The sequence below is a fragment of the Pelobates fuscus genome, chromosome 2, assembly GCF_036172605.1.
Source record: "Pelobates fuscus isolate aPelFus1 chromosome 2, aPelFus1.pri, whole genome shotgun sequence".
NCBI classification, from domain to species: domain Eukaryota; kingdom Metazoa; phylum Chordata; class Amphibia; order Anura; family Pelobatidae; genus Pelobates; species Pelobates fuscus.
Window position 1 is genome coordinate 305,500,106 of NC_086318.1, and position 19,249 is coordinate 305,519,354.

Here is a 19,249-nt window from a genome sequence, read left to right on the forward strand (position 1 = left end):
ACAGTGAAAACATTTTTTTTTTTTAAATGCAAGCTTAAGCTATTGTGACACCAGATATGAGTGGTGGCACTGGGCAAGTGGGCACAGTATCCACTGTGAGCCTGACACAGAAGCTGGCAGGCAGGCAACTGCAATTACATTACACAGAAAAAAAAAAGCAAACTGATGTTCTAGCCCTAAAAAGGGCTTTTTGGGGTGCTGTTCTTACAGCAGAGATCAGATGAGTCCTTCAGGACTGTAGTGGACACTGAATACCCTAGCCTAGCTATCAATTTCCCTATCTAATGAGCAGCAGCTACACTTTCCCTCCTCTCACTAAGAATGCAGCTTCAGAATTAATCTAAAATGGATGCTGGGAGGGAGGTGGGAGGGTCTGGAAGGGAGGGTCTGCTGCTAATTTGCTGGAATGTGTCTGCTGACCGTGAGGCACAGGGTCAAAGTTTGCTCAATGATGATGAATAGGGGGCGGATCGAACCGCGCATGTGTTCGCGGCGGCGAACGCGAACACGCTATGTTCGCCAGGAACTATTCGCCAGCGAACAGTTCGGTACATCACTAATAGTAATCTATGTAACCAATTGTATGTAAATTAGGCTGTTGGGGGCTTAAAACTATGTGTGATGTATTCATTAAAGAGTTGCTGTTTAACCTTCACCATGTGTCGTCTGGTGTTTGGTCCAGGGTGGAAAAGGCCCTAAGTGATCCCAGTCAAGCCTCGGCGTCTGGGTCTGAAGTGTTTCAGGGTCCCTGAAAGCTACAAGGAAGCAGACTTGGCAGAGGTACTTGGTCGGAGTACTGGAGCTCCGTTACATCAGTCTTACCCACCTATGCAAAACTACATGGGCATGTGATCATATAAATTACGTGGTCTGTGGTACAGGTAATATAATAATTGATATGTATATGCTTGCCTGTATGTGGGTGGGCAAAGGTTGTGCTAGAAAGCATATGACTACAGGTTACACAACCTGCACACTTAAAGCGGCACTGTCATGCCGAACTTACCTTTCCTCAATCTCTTCCTCTTCTCCCCCTCTCTCAGGATCTGTTCTTCTTTTCTTCTTGTCTTCTTTAGTTTTCTTTAAAATCATAAGACAAAGTAGGGACTCTTTGTCTTATGGAGGATTTCTCCGCTTGACCAGCTCAGACCAGCGGAGGAGCAAAGTGTGCTTCATTTCCGCTGGTCAGAGCAATTTTCCCATGATCCCTAGCTTTCCTCCCTGTTCCCACAATGCTTCCTGTCAGTATTGCCGAACGTCCTGTCACTTAGACAGAACGCCGGCAAAACTGCCGAATTGCATCCAAACAGAATGAGCACTGTTTCTCCATTGGTGTTAGGATGCAATTCGGTACTTTGATCTTATCGGAATTTCATTCTAATGAATGAAACTCCGATCCTATTCATTGCCGCGGCTGCATCTTGCAGCCGCTTAGTAGATTACTCCCTAATTCCCACGGTATCAGGGAGCTATCTACTAAAAGGCTGAAAGACCTAAATTGGTCTTTCAGCCAACTTTACTAATACTAAGTAAAGATTACTTAGTATTAGTAAATAATATGCCCCTGCTCGCTATACCGCAAGTAGGGGCATGTCTAGTAAGCAGTGAGCAGCCTGTGGCTGCTCACTGTAAAAAAAAAACAAAACTAATAAACACCCCCCCCCCCGCACGGGGGTTAAAGATGGGGGGGACCTACTGTCCTCCCCCCTGGCCCCCACCCCTGCGCGGTGGGTGGGGGCCCTAATAAAACAATAAGGGGGGACCCACTGTCCTCCCCCCTGGCCCCCACCCTTGCGCGGTGGGTGGGGGCCTTAATAAAACAATAAGGGGGGGACCTACTGTCCTCCCCCCCTGGCCCCCACCCCTGAGCGGTGGGTGGGGGCCCTAATAAAACAATAAGGGGGGGACCTATTGTCCTCCCCCCAGCCCCCACCCCTGCGCGGTGTGTGGGGGCCCTAATAAAACAAAATAAGGGGGGACCTACTGTCCTCCCCCCCTGGCCCCCACCCCTGAGCGGTGGGTGACAGATCACTGTGATTGGAGGGTTTTCAAGCCATCCAATCACAGTTCTCTGTGTCATTTTACAAGCGTGGGAAAATTCCAAAGAACTTTCCCACGCTTGTAAAATGACACAGAGCACTGTGATTGGATGGTTTGAAATCCATCCAATCACAGTGCTCTGTGTCATTTTACAAGCGTGGGAAAGTTCTTTGGAATTTTCCCACGCTTGTAAAATGACACAGATCACTGTGATTGGATGGCTTGAAAACCATCCAATCACAGTGATCTATGTCATTTTACACAGCGTGGGAAAGTTCACAGAGCACTCTGATTGGCTTAAACCAACCAATCAGTGTGTTCTAAGCCTAATTGCAGCCTAATTTATAAGCCTTGACCCGCCCTGTGGAGCTCAGTGCGCGGTGTGCCCTCCATGGGTGAACATGGATTAATTTTTGTTTGCGCTCATTTTTTTTTTGTTTGTTTTTTTAAAGTGCGACGGGTATGATTTATTTGGCCTTTTGGGGGGCTGAAGAAAGAAGAATTTATAAAAAAGAAGACGTCAAATGGTAAGTTGAATTTTTTTTTTTACAGGTTAGTTATTTTATTCCCCCCTCACTATTTTTAGGGTAAGGGGGGTAGGTAGGGGATAGAATGTTTTGGGTGGAGGGGGTGACTAGGGGCTTGGGACCCCTAGTCACCTTGATGGGGGGGGGGTTCATTTAGGGCAGGGGTGGGTCCCTAGTCACCTGGGGGGGAGGGGACATTTTTTTTAGGGCCCCCACCCACCGCTCAAGGGTGGGGGCCATGGGAGACGACCTTAGGCCCCCCTTATTAGTATTTAGGGCCCCCACCCGCCGCTGAGGGGTGGGGGCCAGGGGGGAGGACACTAGGTCCCCCCCTTATTCCAATTTAGGGCCCCCACCCGCCGCTTAGGGGTGGGGGCCAGGGGGGAGGATATTAAGTACCCCTTATTCCAACTTAGGGCCCCCACCCGCTCAGGGGTGGGGGCCAGGGGGGAGGACATTAGGTCCCCCCCTTATTAGTATTTAGGGCCCCCACCCACTACTCAGGGGTGGGGGCCAGGGGGGAGGACTTTAGGTCCCCCCCTATTATAATTTAGGGCCCCCACCCACCGCTCAGTGGTGGGGTCCTGGGGGGAGGACATTAGGTCCCCCCTATTATAATTTATGGCCCCCACACACCGCTCAGGGGTGGGGGCCCAGGGGGAGGACAATAGGTCCCCCCCCATTATTTTACATTAGGGCCCCCACCCACCGCTCAGGGGTGGGGGCCAGGTGGGAGGACATTAGGTCCCTCCCCCTATTCTGATTTAGGGCCTCCACCCGCCGCTCAAGGGTGGGGGCCCGGGGGGAGGAAAATAGGTCCCCCCCATTATTTTACATTAGGGCCCCCACCCGCCGCTCAGGGGTGGGGGCCGGAGGGGGGCAATAGGCACTTCAAGACTAAATAAATATTGTTTATTTTTTTACAGTGAGCAGCCACAGGCTGCTCACTGTTTAATAGACATGCCCCTACTCACGGTATAGCGAGTAGGGGCATAATTTACTAATAATAAGTAATCTTTACTTAGTATCAGTAAATTTGGCTGAAAGACCAATTTAGGTATTTCAGCCTTTTAGTAGATAGCTCCCTAATACCATGGGAATTAGGGATCTATCTACTTATTCATTCCTGTCATTACATGACTGGCTAAGTAACTTACATTTTATATGAATGTATGTTACTTGATTGTTGTAAGTGTTGCAAATGCTTACAGCTGAATCCTGGCTATGTTTGTATACTTTTTATGTAAAATTGTATGCAATGTAACATTCTTCTTCTTCCACTGGGTAAGTATATTAGTACTTAGGCAATACTGTGCTTCGGAACTTCGGCACTTTGATACTTCGGAACTTCGGCAACTTCAGAACTTCGGCACTTCAGCACTTCAGCACTTCGGAACTTCGGTACTTCGACACTTCAGAAATTCGGTAATTTCGGAACTTCGAGACCTCGGCAATTCGGCACTTCGGCAATTCGGGACTTCGGCAATTCGGACATTTGGAAGTACCCGATTGTCTGAATTGTCTGAAATTTGTCCTGAATTCCTATTCAGACCGAAACTAATTGCATGTGTCTAGTTATATCTTAGAACTCGTATGAACTGAGAAATAGGCAGAGAATCCTTGAGATGTTGCGGGTGGAAACTTGTGGGCAAAAGTAGCGTGTTTCTGTCTGTTTCTTTTCGGTATAGAGTGTAGCATATCCCCTCCTCAGTTTTAAACAATGAGACGTCCAAAAATTGGATGCTGTTGATGTCATAGGTCAACGTAAGTTTAATGGGTAATGGTAGGGCATTGATTCTTTGAACCATTTCACATAGATCTTCTATTGTGCTTTTCCAGATCAAAAGGATATCGTCCACAAAACTAAAGTATTTAATTATTTTTGCTTTGTATATAGAAAGAATAGGATTGTGTTCAAACCATGCCATGAAGATGTTAGCATATGAGGGCGCCATAGCCACCCCCATAGCTGTTCCAGAGGTCTGTAGGTAAAAATTGTCCTCAAATTTAAAGTAATTACAAGATAGTGGTATAGATAGCCATTCCAAAAGGCACTCTATGGGTGGTCCACTGTAAGACTTTGATTTAAGGAGTTTCTCTAACTGCCTGTATGCCCTCATTTTTTTGGTATTACTGTCTACAAATTTTGTACATCCATGGTTGTAAAAATAAAGTCCATAGAGTTGTCAATTTTGAGTTCACTTAGTTGTTGTAATAAATCCTGAGTGTCTTTTAGGCAAGTGGAGAATTCTTTGACACATCCTTGTAAATGGTAATCCACAAATTTCCCTATGGGTTCCAACAGTTCCCCTCTCACGGATACAATAGGTCGTCCTGGAGGATCCTGCTTAGATTTATGGACTTTGGGTTAACGTGTAGAGAACTGGAAGGATCGGATGGGTCACGTTTAAGAATTTTGCTGTTTTTGGATCAATGTAATTTGCTTGAAGACCAATGTCAATTGATTAATTTTCTTTTGGAAATTCTGTACTGGATCGAAAGTGAGTTTTTTTTATACGTATTTCCATCTTGTAATTGCCTCATAATTTCTTTCTTATATTGATAGTATAATTGGATGACAATTGTTCCTCCTTTGTCCGCAGGACGGATCACAATATTAGGATCTTGTTGTAGGTCCTTCAAGGCTTTCATTTCTTTCATAGAAAGATTATGTCTGGTCGTGGGTGGTAATTTGATAATTTTTTGTACATCTTTATGGATAGTTTGTATAAGCTCTGTGATATCAATATTGTTGGACTGGATGACCTTCTTTCCCGTGAGGAGAATGGACAAGATTGACTAGTAATATTTTCTTTCTAAAATTCATTGCTATTCAGGGTACAATGTATTTTATACATTTCAATCTCCATTGCAAAAGCATTAGGTTTTTTGCTTGGTATAAATGTAAGGCCCTTATTCAGAACAGAAAGGTGGTCATTGGTAAGTGTTTTGTCAGACAAGTTAAACACTACTGACGTGTTCTCTGTGCCGGGGGCTTCCCAGATGTGTTTGCATACCTTGTTACCCTTCTGTCCTCTCCAGGGGGGGTCTCTTCTTCTTATATCTCTCCTTTCTCTGGGTATATCAGGTGATTCTTTGGGTTGTGGACCTCCTTCTAAAAAAGGCGCTGTGTGTATTTGAGATGCCATATCTTTGGATTCTGCATCCGAAGCCGACTCTCCAGAACTGATATCTATAGTTTGAAATTGAGGTCTTGTGATTCGTGGTTTGAATTTGGGTATTATGTTTCTATTTATGGGTTCAGAACCACTTAGACATCTATACACGTGATGGTGTGTATAATCATGATTAACCTTACTCAACTTTTGTTTTTTAAAGCTAATTAAATTATTCTGATATTTTTGTATCTCATCTTGGAGTTTAATCATGATATCGTGTGTTGATGGTGCTTGTAGTGTAGTAACATTACTGACTTCAAATTCTTGAATTGTTTGTTTGACTTTAATGAACTATTTACCAACTTCTTCCACCACTACGACCACCCAGTCTAAAGAGCATTTATTGGCTATTTGCATCCAACATCCGCAAAAGTCCGGGTTCTGTCTGCCAATAGTTGGGGCATTCCAAACGTGAAAGCCCCTAGGTATTCTCTTTGCGCGATAATAGTCTGAAATAAATATTCCGTATAAATCCAGGTCTATCTCACATTATTTTAATTTAATTTAATCGTTATATAGTTCCTTTGCAGTGTTGGTATGTGAAAGGTCCTTTGTTGTGCGAGGCCAAAGGACTGCTGTAGCTTGTTCCTCAGTTATTTTCCCTGTTTGCAGTGTAGTAAGCACTTATATGCTTGTTTTGTATTTACACAATATTATAGTTCTGTTCAGACAAATGGATGTCTTATGTTTCCCTAAGTTTTCTTAAGCAAGTTTCGTTTGACTAATTATTAATTTAAGTCCATGACTAATATAGAGGGCATTTGTAAGTTTGGTACTATGCTATGATAAATATAGGTACCTGATTTGTTTGTATTTGTACAAATAATAATATATATTATAATACTTAGTTCTATGTATGATTGTATATACTTGGTGTGTATACTTTGTATATATACATGCCACATTATGAATCATCACTTATTTTCTTAGCACTGCATTGTGTGTATATGGAATCTTTTTGGTCACACATGATCACTTGATATCACATTTTTTTGCACCTTCCTCACTTTCCCCAGATGTGGCACTTTATTATACTATAATCATTAAATATATACAAATTATGGAGATGTTCCAGACTTTTATCTGGTTGTTATGCATCTGATCCTCTGTCAGTATAGTTGCACTTCATACGGCATGGTTTTCTTTTTCACTCAACACAGGAGTCACTTCCTGCATGTTTTGTATCCTGGTAACTATGGGAACCACTAACCTATCCGCGGTACGTCAACACGTGATGACGTCACTGGCGTTCTTAGCACACGTCCGGGTGGTATCGGAGAGAGGGACTACACTACAAGGATTGGAAAGCTTATTAAATATTTTGATATATATGTACAGTTTGTTTGCATATGCAGTAATCTTGAAAAAGACCCGATAGGGTCGAAATGTAGATTTTTTGCTGTATGTTCACTTAATCACAATAAATCACAATAAATCACATTATACTATTTTATAAGCCCTGAGTGTGCATCCTGGATTTAGGATATATATATATATATATATATATATATATATATATATATATATATATATATATATATATATATATATATATATGTATATATATATATATATATATATATGTATATATATATGTATATATATATATATATATATTAAAATACACTTAGATAGTGTATGTGTGTGTATATATATATATACTTAGATCATATACATAATATATATATACATATATTTATATATAAAATGTAATTTTAAATGGTTTTTAACTGTTATTTAACTTTTTTCAGGCAGTAGGGGGACTACCTGTCATTCCAGGCACTCCCCCTGCTGGCACTGCTATGGACAGCTATTCCGTCCATGTGATAGTGAGGTCCTCGCAAGGACCTCGGGATCACATGGCCCAGGAGGGCCGGGTCAGATGCAGGGGGACTGCCTGGGATGCCAGGCAAGTCCCCCCATTCCTTAAGGGATTAAGTAATTCTAATAAAAACAGAGGACATATGGGAACAGTAAGTGGAGAAGGCATTGCCCAAAAGAGCTTACAATCTAAAAACACAAAAAGCCCTCTAGAGTCAAGGATAATGCAGGAGCCAACTTGCAGCCTCTCAAAGCTTTAGGTAAAAAATTAGGTGAGATTACTTTTCATTACTAACAAGGTCTTTAATTCTTTGCAGTAACACAATTATATATAATGTCAGCACTCTTTTTAACCTTGCCCTGCAGAGAGTCCCATGAGGAAGCATTTCAACGTAATTGGATTAATCTTATAAGAGCAGGCATTAGGGTGCTAGAGTAGGACCTGCGTTGTGGCAGGTTTATGCAATGTGTGATCATATACTGTAACAAAACCCCCATTATTTTCTTGAAACATGAGATGTATATTGAGCACATGAATGTAAAGTAAACACACATTTGTATTTAAATTGCTGCTTATTTATAACCTCTAAAAATTTAAAATAAAACTAATTAAACTGTATACATTTGCACAGCTGTATTTTTATGCATTCTTTTAAAAAACATTTGAGATATTATGTGGATATCTATTGCAACAGGACTGACATTTTGTATAGAAGTATAAATATATTTTTATTAAAGACACGGAGGCTCCTATTATGCATATCTCTTTCTTTATTACTCTCAGCAGCAAAGACAGAGAAATATAAATATATCAAAATGAAAGAAAAAACTGTATAGGCACACAGGCAACCAATCACATAACAGAGGAATTGACTATAAAAGGCCTGTGTCTCCCACAATCCCCCTCTTTCTTTGCTGCTCTCAGACCAGATAAGTACCGGTACTCATTTGCTTTGCTGTGCTGGCTATTGTATATTTGTTATATATTTTATTGCATATATTTTACTGTGCTGTTTGGGGCTTTTACTTGACTTGTTGCCCTATCCTGTGCCTGTGTGGTGTGCCCCAGCTGGGATTCTCCCCTCCCGACCGGTCAAGCCTTTTCCCTGCCGTTTTTCCCCTCCCCTGCCCCTCTCCTCAGGTCGTGGGTGGCCTCCTGTGGGTGGCCATGTGGTTTTGCGGTTGGGCAGGCACTTGCGAGCCTTCCGCTCATTTCAGTGGTGGCTCCCTGATGCAGATGGGTCGGCCGCGTAGGTAGTGTGCACGTGACCTTCCCCTGCTGTTTGCTCTCCATGAGGTGCTCCTCCATACCTCGTGCGGCGGCCATCTTGGACCGGAGTTTTTTCCGTGGTTTTACCGCGAGCTTGCAGGGTTCCCTCTCCTCTTACCCGGCCCTCCTCCTCCACACCCTGCCAGCCTCTGAGTCTTTTCCTGGGCACACCACCGTTCAGGTATTCTGTGTTGCTATTATTTTTATGCCTATTAACCTTTTTCTCTCCTGTGGGTTACTCAAACCTGTCTTGCTAGGTACATACTTATTTATTTTTTCTTATTTATTTTTTCTTGTTGTGCAGAGAATGCATTTTATATTTTTCTCCTGCTCCTAGAGTTTGTGCTTTGCCATCTATAAGTGATATAGTAAAATTCATATGTGTGTCCAGATCGCATGGGGTTTTTATTTGCAAAGTTAACTTTACTTGCAAGAGGGATCTGATCTTACAATGTGTTTCTGACTGTTTATTTTATTTGTTTAAAATGTATTAAAATATTCTCCTTTAGACCTATATGGGTTATTACAGGCTTGCAAGTCTGCTTTGTCAAATAGGCATTGCTTTTTTATCTTTTATATGTTAACCCATCTTGCTCTGCAGGCTCAGGGTGATTGGCCCTAGGGCCATTCTGATGATTTTCCTCAGGTGCAACTGGGGAGACTGTGACCTCTGGGAAGTTTGTCAGGCCTTACTAGTCTCCAATATAGCATATTCCATGCCAAGGAGCTTTTTTACCTCAGCCCTGGGAACGGAGTCGTCTTCGCTTTCCCAGTTTTTTTGAGGCAAGCTCCCTTAGTGCCTCCTGCGACTAGCACTGGGCCCGTAAGGCTACAACGGAGGCTTATCTCCTCATCTCCCACTCCTTGATGCAGGCCCTGCCTGTTATGACGGACTCGCTGAGGCAGTCAAAGATGGCGCGCTACCACCGCGCAAATGAGCCCCTGGTCGGGCATAAAAGACCAGACAATGAATACGGGATAGTCCTCGTGATAAGAGGTCGGTCACCGACCGGAGTGAGGAAAAGGATTCTGAGGTTATGGTAGGATAGTTCCCCCCCCGACCATGGAGACCCTTACTGGGGCTACTGCCCCCGTTCAGGTACTCCCGCTAGGGCGGGTGTTAGGGGTCTGACCCCTTTTGGGTCCTCGGGGTAATCCCCAGTTCTTAATGAATCAGGCTGGTAACCGCAATAGATCTGACTTCTCCCTGGAGAATTTCAGTTTTACTTATGGACACGCTGGGGCCCCCACCCCCTTTCTTGTACAATGTGTATGTACTACTTGATTCCGCTACCGCGGGGACTCTGAACGGCTGGGTGCATCAACTATTGGCACTAGTGCCATTATTTCTATGGCCGTAATGGCCGAACGCCAGAAGGCGATTCTTTTGAAAGTTGGCCCCAATTGGTGGCCATCTCCGAACCGGACCCTCAGCTGAAGGGCTGCTGTTCGGGAGCAAAATTTTGTTAAGGAACTGGGGTCCTACGTGGAGACATTCACAGCGATTGATGAACCCCAGGAAAATAGGAATGGATTTTTTTCCAAGGTTTGGTGGGACCGGGCGTGACAGGAGCCGCACGTCTGGCTGTGATTTGCGGGACTCGTTCCGAACATGTCAAGGCTCCTTCCTCCCTTTACAGGATTACCACGAACCCTAGCCTCCACACTCCTCCACATCAAGGGGGAAAACATTAAATCCCTACCACCTTCGTGGTAACACGTCGGGTGGACGCCCTTTTGGTGGATACCCATTGTTCCCCTCATCCCCGAGGATGGGTGGGCAGGTTTGGCCCAGATTTTTATTACGGATGGGCTGCCTTGACTATAGGCTCATGGTCTCTCCGAGCAGTGTGGGGCTACCATATAGAGTTTTTCTATCCTAACCTGTTCAGCATTTTTGTCCCCATAGCACTTGCCTGTCAGGGGGACAGGAATTGTTGTTCTCCACGGAGACCTGCGATCTGCTCGCCTTAGGGGCGATCCGAGAGTTGTTGTGCGATTACCGAGCTTCAGGTCAGCCTAATCTTGGTAGGAGGGTTTCACCCTGCGCTACTTCCCTGACCTCTCTATGTTTTTCCCTTGGTACCTACACTCCCATATGATGGGCATCCACTGCCTCCGGGATCATCTCCAGGCGTCAGATTGGTTGGCCAATCTGGAACTGAAGGACCATTGCGTCACGGTTCCTATAAACAAGGAATCCAAGGATTTTTTCTCAGTTTCTTTGCCTGGAGAACGAAACGTTCAAAGTTTTCAATGGCTACTGTTCGGTCTCTCATCGGTTTCTGGGTGTCCCACCAAGAGGTACTAGGGGTATCCGTCTGAATATCTACCTAGACTACATCCTGGTCATGTCCCTTTCAGGGTACCACTTACCGCTGCATGTCAACTAGCCAATTACGGTGCTTCAGATTTTTTTATTTTTTTTTAAAGCACTCGGGAAAGTCAGTTTCTGTATCCCTCACAGGCGGTGAAGTTTCTTAGGTTTCACAGTGGAATTACAACAGGCAGTTCCTGTTCCTCCCTGGCTCCAGGATGAAAGCCATGACGAACGTAGTGATATGGACTCTTAGAGCAGTGGACCTGCTGATCAGGCGTTTAGTGAGGGTACTCGACCTGCCTACGACTTCCATCCAGGCTACATCTCTAGGACCGCCTTACTTTCGACCCCTTCAAGTCAGAAGGATTCCTTTCTCTGTCCGGGTCACTCTTATGTGGCAAAGCGGAAGTTGGACTATGGCTCCAGAAAGAGATTGATCCGATGTCTTGGCTCATAGGGAGGCGTGGATCAGCAGGACCCTTTGCGAGCCATGAACCTTTTCTTCCAGAGTCAAGTGGTCCGAGTTTGAGAAGATGTTGCACATCGACTGCATGTAACTCTTGGCGGGAGCCTTTTGCTTTTCGCAGTGTTGCCCCGGCTCTGGGTGGACTATATGTCAGCTATGAGTTCCATCGACCATCTAGGGGGCATGAAGCTGCGCACGTGGCTAATCGTGGCATAGGACCTCTAGCAATTTTGTCTTCACAACATCCCGGTGACAGCAGAACACATTCCAGGCCTGGACACTTCTAGGGCCGATTGGAATTCACGATTATTCAAGAGATTCTGTAGACTGGCGCTTACACGCATCTTGCCTTAACACCTAGTTGCCGAAGTTTTACGGCTGGAGGATGGTACCTATCGACTGTAGCGATTGACTCGTTCATTCAGGATTGACCGGATACTTGGATGTATGCCTTCCCTCCGTTCGACTTGGTTGCTCGCAGGCTCTTGCAATTGGCCCAGCACTAGGTTGCGTCGGTGTTGATTGCTACTCTGCGGAGGTCGCGCCCATGGTTTCCTTGATTACTGAGAATGGCGATAGTTTGCCCAGGTTTGATTCCAAGCATTCAGAGCCCTTCTAGACTGAATGGGAACATGCTTAGTGGACAAAGGCCTTTTACACCGGATGAAGTGACTCCTTTCGTGGTGCTTGGATTATCTTGGATGTTCCGTGATCAACTCCCCATCTCCTCTGTATCACATGGACGACGGGTAATCGATCGGCCTCCGGTCATCATGACAAGTGTGGTCCGGTTGATGCATGAGACTAACACTGGTTTCCGTATCTAACCCTCGACATTGGATTTTGGGAATTTCCTAGTCGGTCGACATTCTTCGTAGGTCATCTATGTAGAGGATTCACCTTGCTAGGCCACCTGGAGCTGGAATTTTTACCCTACGTTCAGGACGTTTTTTGACACTATGGCCGGTGGAGTGTCTGAAGACTTACCTGGAGGTTACGCAGCCACTACATTCTCCGGATCGTGCACTTTGTTCTTTTCCTTCCACGCTCCCCACCTACCTGTGTCCACTCCTACATTGGCGCAATGGGTTTAATGACTGCCTTGTTGGCTGGTATCGACATGTCATTTGTTACATCCCACTTGGTACATGGAGGTATGATGTCCAAGGCCTCGGAGGGCGGTTGTCGTTTGGAGGATACCTTACGGGCTGTTTTACGGTGGCAAGAATCCAGTTTCGTGATTTTCTATTTCAGACCGATTGATCACATTGCATCTCATATGGTGGCTCAGCTTTGAAGTTGCATAATAGGAGCCTCCGTGTCTTTAATAAAATTCCCAGATTTTACTATTAACATGACGTAAAGTCATGATTTTATTAAAGACGCGGAGGCGAATATTATTCCCACCCACCCTCCCGGTGTTGGGTTTTGGGATGAGATGCTGTTGGACTTTCAGGTATGTGTCAGGCCTTAAGCCTCCCGATGTCTCCTCATGCTTCCGGGTTTGACGGAGCTTAGCCACACCCCCATTGCCGCGGTCGGCTATTTAATGCGACCGCACCAGCTGATAGACGCTGGATTATTGAAACGCGTACCGCGCCAAACTCACCAGCTCACATACCTCGGTGAGACGACCACTCGCTACTAGACCGGACTGGAGGAATATTCAAGTCCCCAACATCTCTCTTCATCACAGACAACTACCAGCACTCTCGGCAACCGTTCACTGAAGCAACCGCCTCTGAGGAGAGCTGGGGACACAATCCCTCTACTTCCAGAAGTTAAGTAATTTACAGTCTCTGAGTTAAGAGCTAACAATGTTAAAGTTTTATTTCAACTTACTAAAGTCTGCTATCAAGTTCTCCAGCAAGCCTGCTACAGCTTTCCTCAAATCAAGTATTATTCAAGTTCAGCTGTACCTGTCTTGCTACAGATAATCTTATTTCTTCATACTAAAGTCTGCTATCAAGTTCTCCAGCAAGCCTGCTACAGCTTTCCTCAAATCAAGTATTATTCAAGTTCAGCTGTACCTGTCTTGCTACAGATAATCTTATTTCTTCATACTAAAGTCTGCTATCAAGTTCTCCAGCAATCCTGCTACAGCTTTCCTCAAATCAAGTATTATTCAAGTTCAGCTGTACCTGTCTTGCTACAGATAATCTTATTTCTTCATACTAACGTCTGCTATCAAGTTCTCCAGCAATCCTGCTACAGCTTTCCTCAAATCAAGTATTATTCAAGTTCAGCTGTACCTGTCTTGCTACAGATAATCTTATTTCTTCATACTAAAGTCTGCTATCAAGTTCTCCAGCAATCCTGCTACAGCTTTCCTCAAATCAAGTATTATTCAAGTTCAGCTGTACCTGTCTTGCTACAGATAATCTTATTTCTTCATACTGAAGTCTGCTATCAAGTTGTTCAGCAATCCTGCTACAGCTTTCCTCAAATCAAGTATTATTCAAGTTCAGCTGTACCTGTCTTGCTACAGATAATCTTATTTCTTCATACTAAAGTCTGCTATCAAGTTGTTCAGCAAGCCTGCTACAGCATCCCTCAAAACAAGTTATAAGTTATACTGCACCAGTCTTGCTGCTGATAATTCCAATGTATATAATCTCTTATAATTTGAACTGTTAACAAGAATAACGGATGCTAATGAATTCTGAACCTTGTCAATGCTAAATGAAACAAACCGTTTATTATTTAAAGAAACAGTAACTGTAATTCTGGAACTGAAGTCTCAGTTCCATCTAAGTGTCTTAATAAAAGATCAAAGTCCTAACAAATCTGCAGTTGTGTTCCACATCATTTACTGTGAACGTGACAGAATAATCCAGCCTTTGTAATGGAACCAGCAGATTTCGATTCTAAAGTATTTTTGCTGAATCAACGAGTCGATACACTTAACCAAGGTGTGCAAGACCTGCAGGTTACAAATGAAAGAATTCTCACTTATGTCAGAGACTTACAAACGCATTCTCCTCATACTGTTCTGCACTCAACTAGCGATCCTGCTGTATGTAACCCTGAAAAATTTTATGGTGATCGTTCCAAATATAGGGAGTTTTTTAATTCCTGCAAATTATTGATTGCTTTAAAACCTAGATCTTATCCCACAGAAAGATCTAAGGTATTTTCAGTTATCTCATTTCTGAGAGGTGAACCTATGTCCTGGGCCCATTCCTTTTTGGACAATGATGACCCCATCTTAGATTCACTGGAGGAATTCTTTAAAGCCATGTCTCTTCTCTATGAAGATCCTTACAAACAAAATACTGCTGAATTAACAATTAGAACCTTGCTGCAAAAACATAGACCCGTTGAAGATTATATCGCTGAGTTTAAAAGATGGGCAGTAGAAACGCAATGGAATGACATCGCATTGCGCAACCAATTTCGAATCGGCTTATCTGAAGCTGTAAAGGATGAACTATCTAGAATAGAACTCCCTACTACTTTGAATGCTCTGATTCATCTATCGATCAGCATTGACAGAAGGCTTAGAGAAAGAAAGGCCGAAAAGGCTCTCTCAACTTCAACTGGGAAAAAATCATTTCATCCTCCAAAGCCTTCTGACAACCCATCCTTACCAATCGAACCTATGGAAATAGGGGTAATAAGAAGTCCCCTCACTCCTGAAGAGAAAAATCGAAGACGTATATTAAACCTCTGCATGTATTGTGCCTCTCAAGTTCATTTGGTCTCTGATTGTCCTTTATTGAAACGGATAAAGGGCAGTAGGCAGACTCATGCCTCTTCCATCCTAAGTGCACTCCCCTCTACAGCAAATACTCAAATGTCCCCTATCATTCTCATATTACAGCGGGACCAATACTTCATGAAACCATCCCTCTAAAAGTAACCACCAATCATACTGATACTGAAAATCTTATATTTGATGTTATCTCATCACCGTTTTTTCCTATTATATTAGGGATCAACTGGTTAAGGAACCACAACCCTCAAATCTCTTGGTCCCCCTTTTCTCTTACCTTTAACTCCGATTATTGCAAGAAAACATGCTTGCAACATATTCCAATCCTTCAGCCTACTAAAGAACCAGCTATAACCTCATGTTATTCGGACACCGAACTGGAGCCTCTTCCTCATACAGTCGTTGGGACTTTATCTTCCCTTCTCGACGACATAAAAGGACTCAGTAAAGATACTCTTAATCTTCCTACATCAGTTAAACTATCGAAGAAAGACGGTCTCTACTATTTCAAAGACCGAATTTATGTACCTCCTGCTTTCAGAAATCAAGTGCTCAATTTTATTCATGATTCTAACCTGGCAGATCATCCAGGTATAAAAAAAGACCCTTGAATTGTCCAAGAGATATTATTGGTGGCCTCATCAAGACAAAACCGTTAAATCATATGTTAAAACCTGTTCAATCTGCCAAAGATCCAAACAAGGACCTCAGTACCTAAGTAGTCAATTATTGAACCTACCGATTCTCGGAAAACCTTGGCAATCCATTTCTATGCACTTCTTGGTGGATCTTCCCCCTTCTCAACAGCATACCGCCATTCTAGTGGTAGTGGACCGCTTCACGAAAATGTCCCATTTTATCCCTTTAAAGATGTTACCCTCATCCTCTGAACTTTCAAAATTATTTCTTGACAATATTGTAAAACTTCATGGACTGCCCGACGAAATCATTTCAGATCGAGGGACTCAGTTTACCTCCAAATTCTGGAACGCATTATGTGCTTCTCTACATATCCAACGTAAACTGACATCCGCATATCATCCCCAAACTGATGGACAAACTGAAGGAGTCAACCAATACTTAGAGCAATATCTACGATGTTATTGTTCTCACTTACAAGATGATTGGATAACCTGGTTGCCCATGGCAGAATTCGTATACAACAACTCCTATCATACTAATAGCAAGATGACTCCATTTTTTTCCAATTATGGATTTCATCCCTCCTTGTTTCCTGCTCAAACAAATCTTTCGTCTAATTCTTCTGTTTCGAATCAAATCTCTCATATGTCATCCCTATTCAAATTTTTACATGAACTTTTGGAAATTGCATCATCCACTCAAAGAAAAAATTTTGATATTAAAGAAAATTCTTCCCCCGATTATGGGATTGGGGATCTTGTCTGGCTTTCCTCAAAGGACATTTTCATAAATTGGCCATCTAAGAAGTTAAATTCCCTTTTTCATGGTCCATTTCCAATTAAGTCAATAATCAACTGTAATGTTGTTGAATTGAAGCTTCCATCTACTTTGAAAATTCATCCTGTTTTCCATGTATCCTTACTTAAAACTCATCATCCTCATCCTTTCCATGGAGCTGTAACTACTTCTCCTGATCCTGTTTTAGTCCAGGATGAAGAAGAATACAAGATTCAGAAAATTCTTGATTCAAGGATTCATCGTGGCTCATTACAATACCTCATTAGATGGAAGGGATATGGACTTGATGAAGATACTTGGGAAAACTCCTCTGGAATCCATGCTGATAAATTGATTTCTGCTTTTCATAGACGCTACCCTTCTAAACCATGTTGAGATAGCACCCTGAGGTTGCTCATTAGGGTGGGGGTACTGTCAGGCCTTAAGCCTCCCGATGTCTCCTCATGCTTCCGGGTTTGACGGAGCTTAGCCACACCCCCATTGCCGCCTCTGAGGAGAGCTGGGGACACAATCCCTCTACTTCCAGAAGTTAAGTAATTTACAGTCTCTGAGTTAAGAGCTAACAATGTTAAAGTTTTATTTCAACTTACTAAAGTCTGCTATCAAGTTCTCCAGCAAGCCTGCTACAGCTTTCCTCAAATCAAGTATTATTCAAGTTCAGCTGTACCTGTCTTGCTACAGATAATCTTATTTCTTCATACTAAAGTCTGCTATCAAGTTGTTCAGCAATCCTGCTACAGCTTTCCTCAAATCAAGTATTATTCAAGTTCAGCTGTACCTGTCTTGCTACAGATAATCCTTTTTCTTCATACTAAAGTCTGCTATCAAGTTCTCCAGCAATCCTGCTACAGCTTTCCTCAAATCAAGTATTATTCAAGTTCAGCTGTACCTGTCTTGCTACAGATAATCTTATTTCTTCATACTGAAGTCTGCTATCAAGTTGTTCAGCAATCCTGCTACAGCTTTCCTCAAATCAAGTATTATTCAAGTTCAGCTGTACCTGTCTTGCTACAGATAATCTTATTTCTTCATACTAAAGTCTGCTATCAAGTTGTTCAGCAAGCCTGCTACAGCATCCCTCAAAACAAGTATTATTTAAGTTATACTGCACCAGTCTTGCTGCTGATAATTCCAATGTATATAATCTCTTATAATTTGAACTGTTAACAAGAATAACGGATGCTAATGAATTCTGAACCTTGTCAATGCTAAATGAAACAAACCGTTTATTATTTAAAGAAACAGTAACTGTAATTCTGGAACTGAAGTCTCAGTTCCATCTAAGTGTCTTAATAAAAGATCAAAGTCCTAACAAATCTGCAGTTTTGTTCCACATCATTTACTGTGAACGTGACAGAATGTTGCAATCCAGTCTGTTTATTGTATATATTCATTGTGTATATTTACTGATGAGGTTTCAAGTTTCTATGCTTTGGTACTAATGGTAATTTTCTATATTCTAGGTTTGAGTTCCTAGACTGCTCCTGACAAATTTTATTTGGTGAGTTTCAGTTTGGAGTTTGGATTTTACCATATTTCTCTCTCTTTTGTAGTTTGGAGTTCAGTTTGTTGCTGTTTCCTGTTCTTACCAGTGTGTGATGTCGGTTCATGTTTCCTGGTCTTCGATTCGCAAGAAAGAGAGGGATTGTGGGTGACACAGGCCTTTTATAGTCACTTCCTCTGTTATGTGATTTGTTGCCTGTGTGCCTATACAGTTTTTTCTTTCATTTTGATATATTTATATTTCTCTATCTTTGCTGCTGACAGTAATAAAGAAAGAGATATGCACAATACTCGCCTCCATGTCTTTAATAAAATCATGACTTTACGTCATGTTAATAGTAAAATCTGGGAATTTTTGTAACATACAGTCAGTTTGACAATAATTGGATAAAGTTGTCAAAACCATATTTCAATGGAATTGTTTCCAAATAATGCCAGATTTAGAAAAAAAACTGAAAAAAACTGTTTACGTATAGGCTTAATAACTACAGAGGGCAAGAAAAATCTGCAGATAATATATGGGCTACTAATTAATTTTCAGGTTGTTATTGCAGCCTGTATACTCAATCCCCTTCCTCTATTTCTGGTCTCCTAGAATGAAATCATGAAATGTAACATTTAAAGGTTGCTGTTGGGAATGGGGAAAAGGTGTGAGGCAGAAAGTGGAGTCCTAATAATGCATTTCTCGATTTGGTGAAGACCAGTATTGAAGCAAAGTAAACATTATTTGGGACTGCAGGGGTTAATAAAATAGATATTGATAAGCTAAAGATTATTCTGCAGTGAGGATCGTGGGTTTAAAACTTGCAATGTCCTAACTGCAAGTCTTAAAGTGAACCCTTTTTGGGTTGCCAATAATAATTTCTGGGTCTAGATGTTATTATTATCAATTTAATTACCCTGTAAGGATGAAAGTATATATACGAGGTCTGTCTAGGAAGTATCCAGCTATGTAATATGAAAATAAG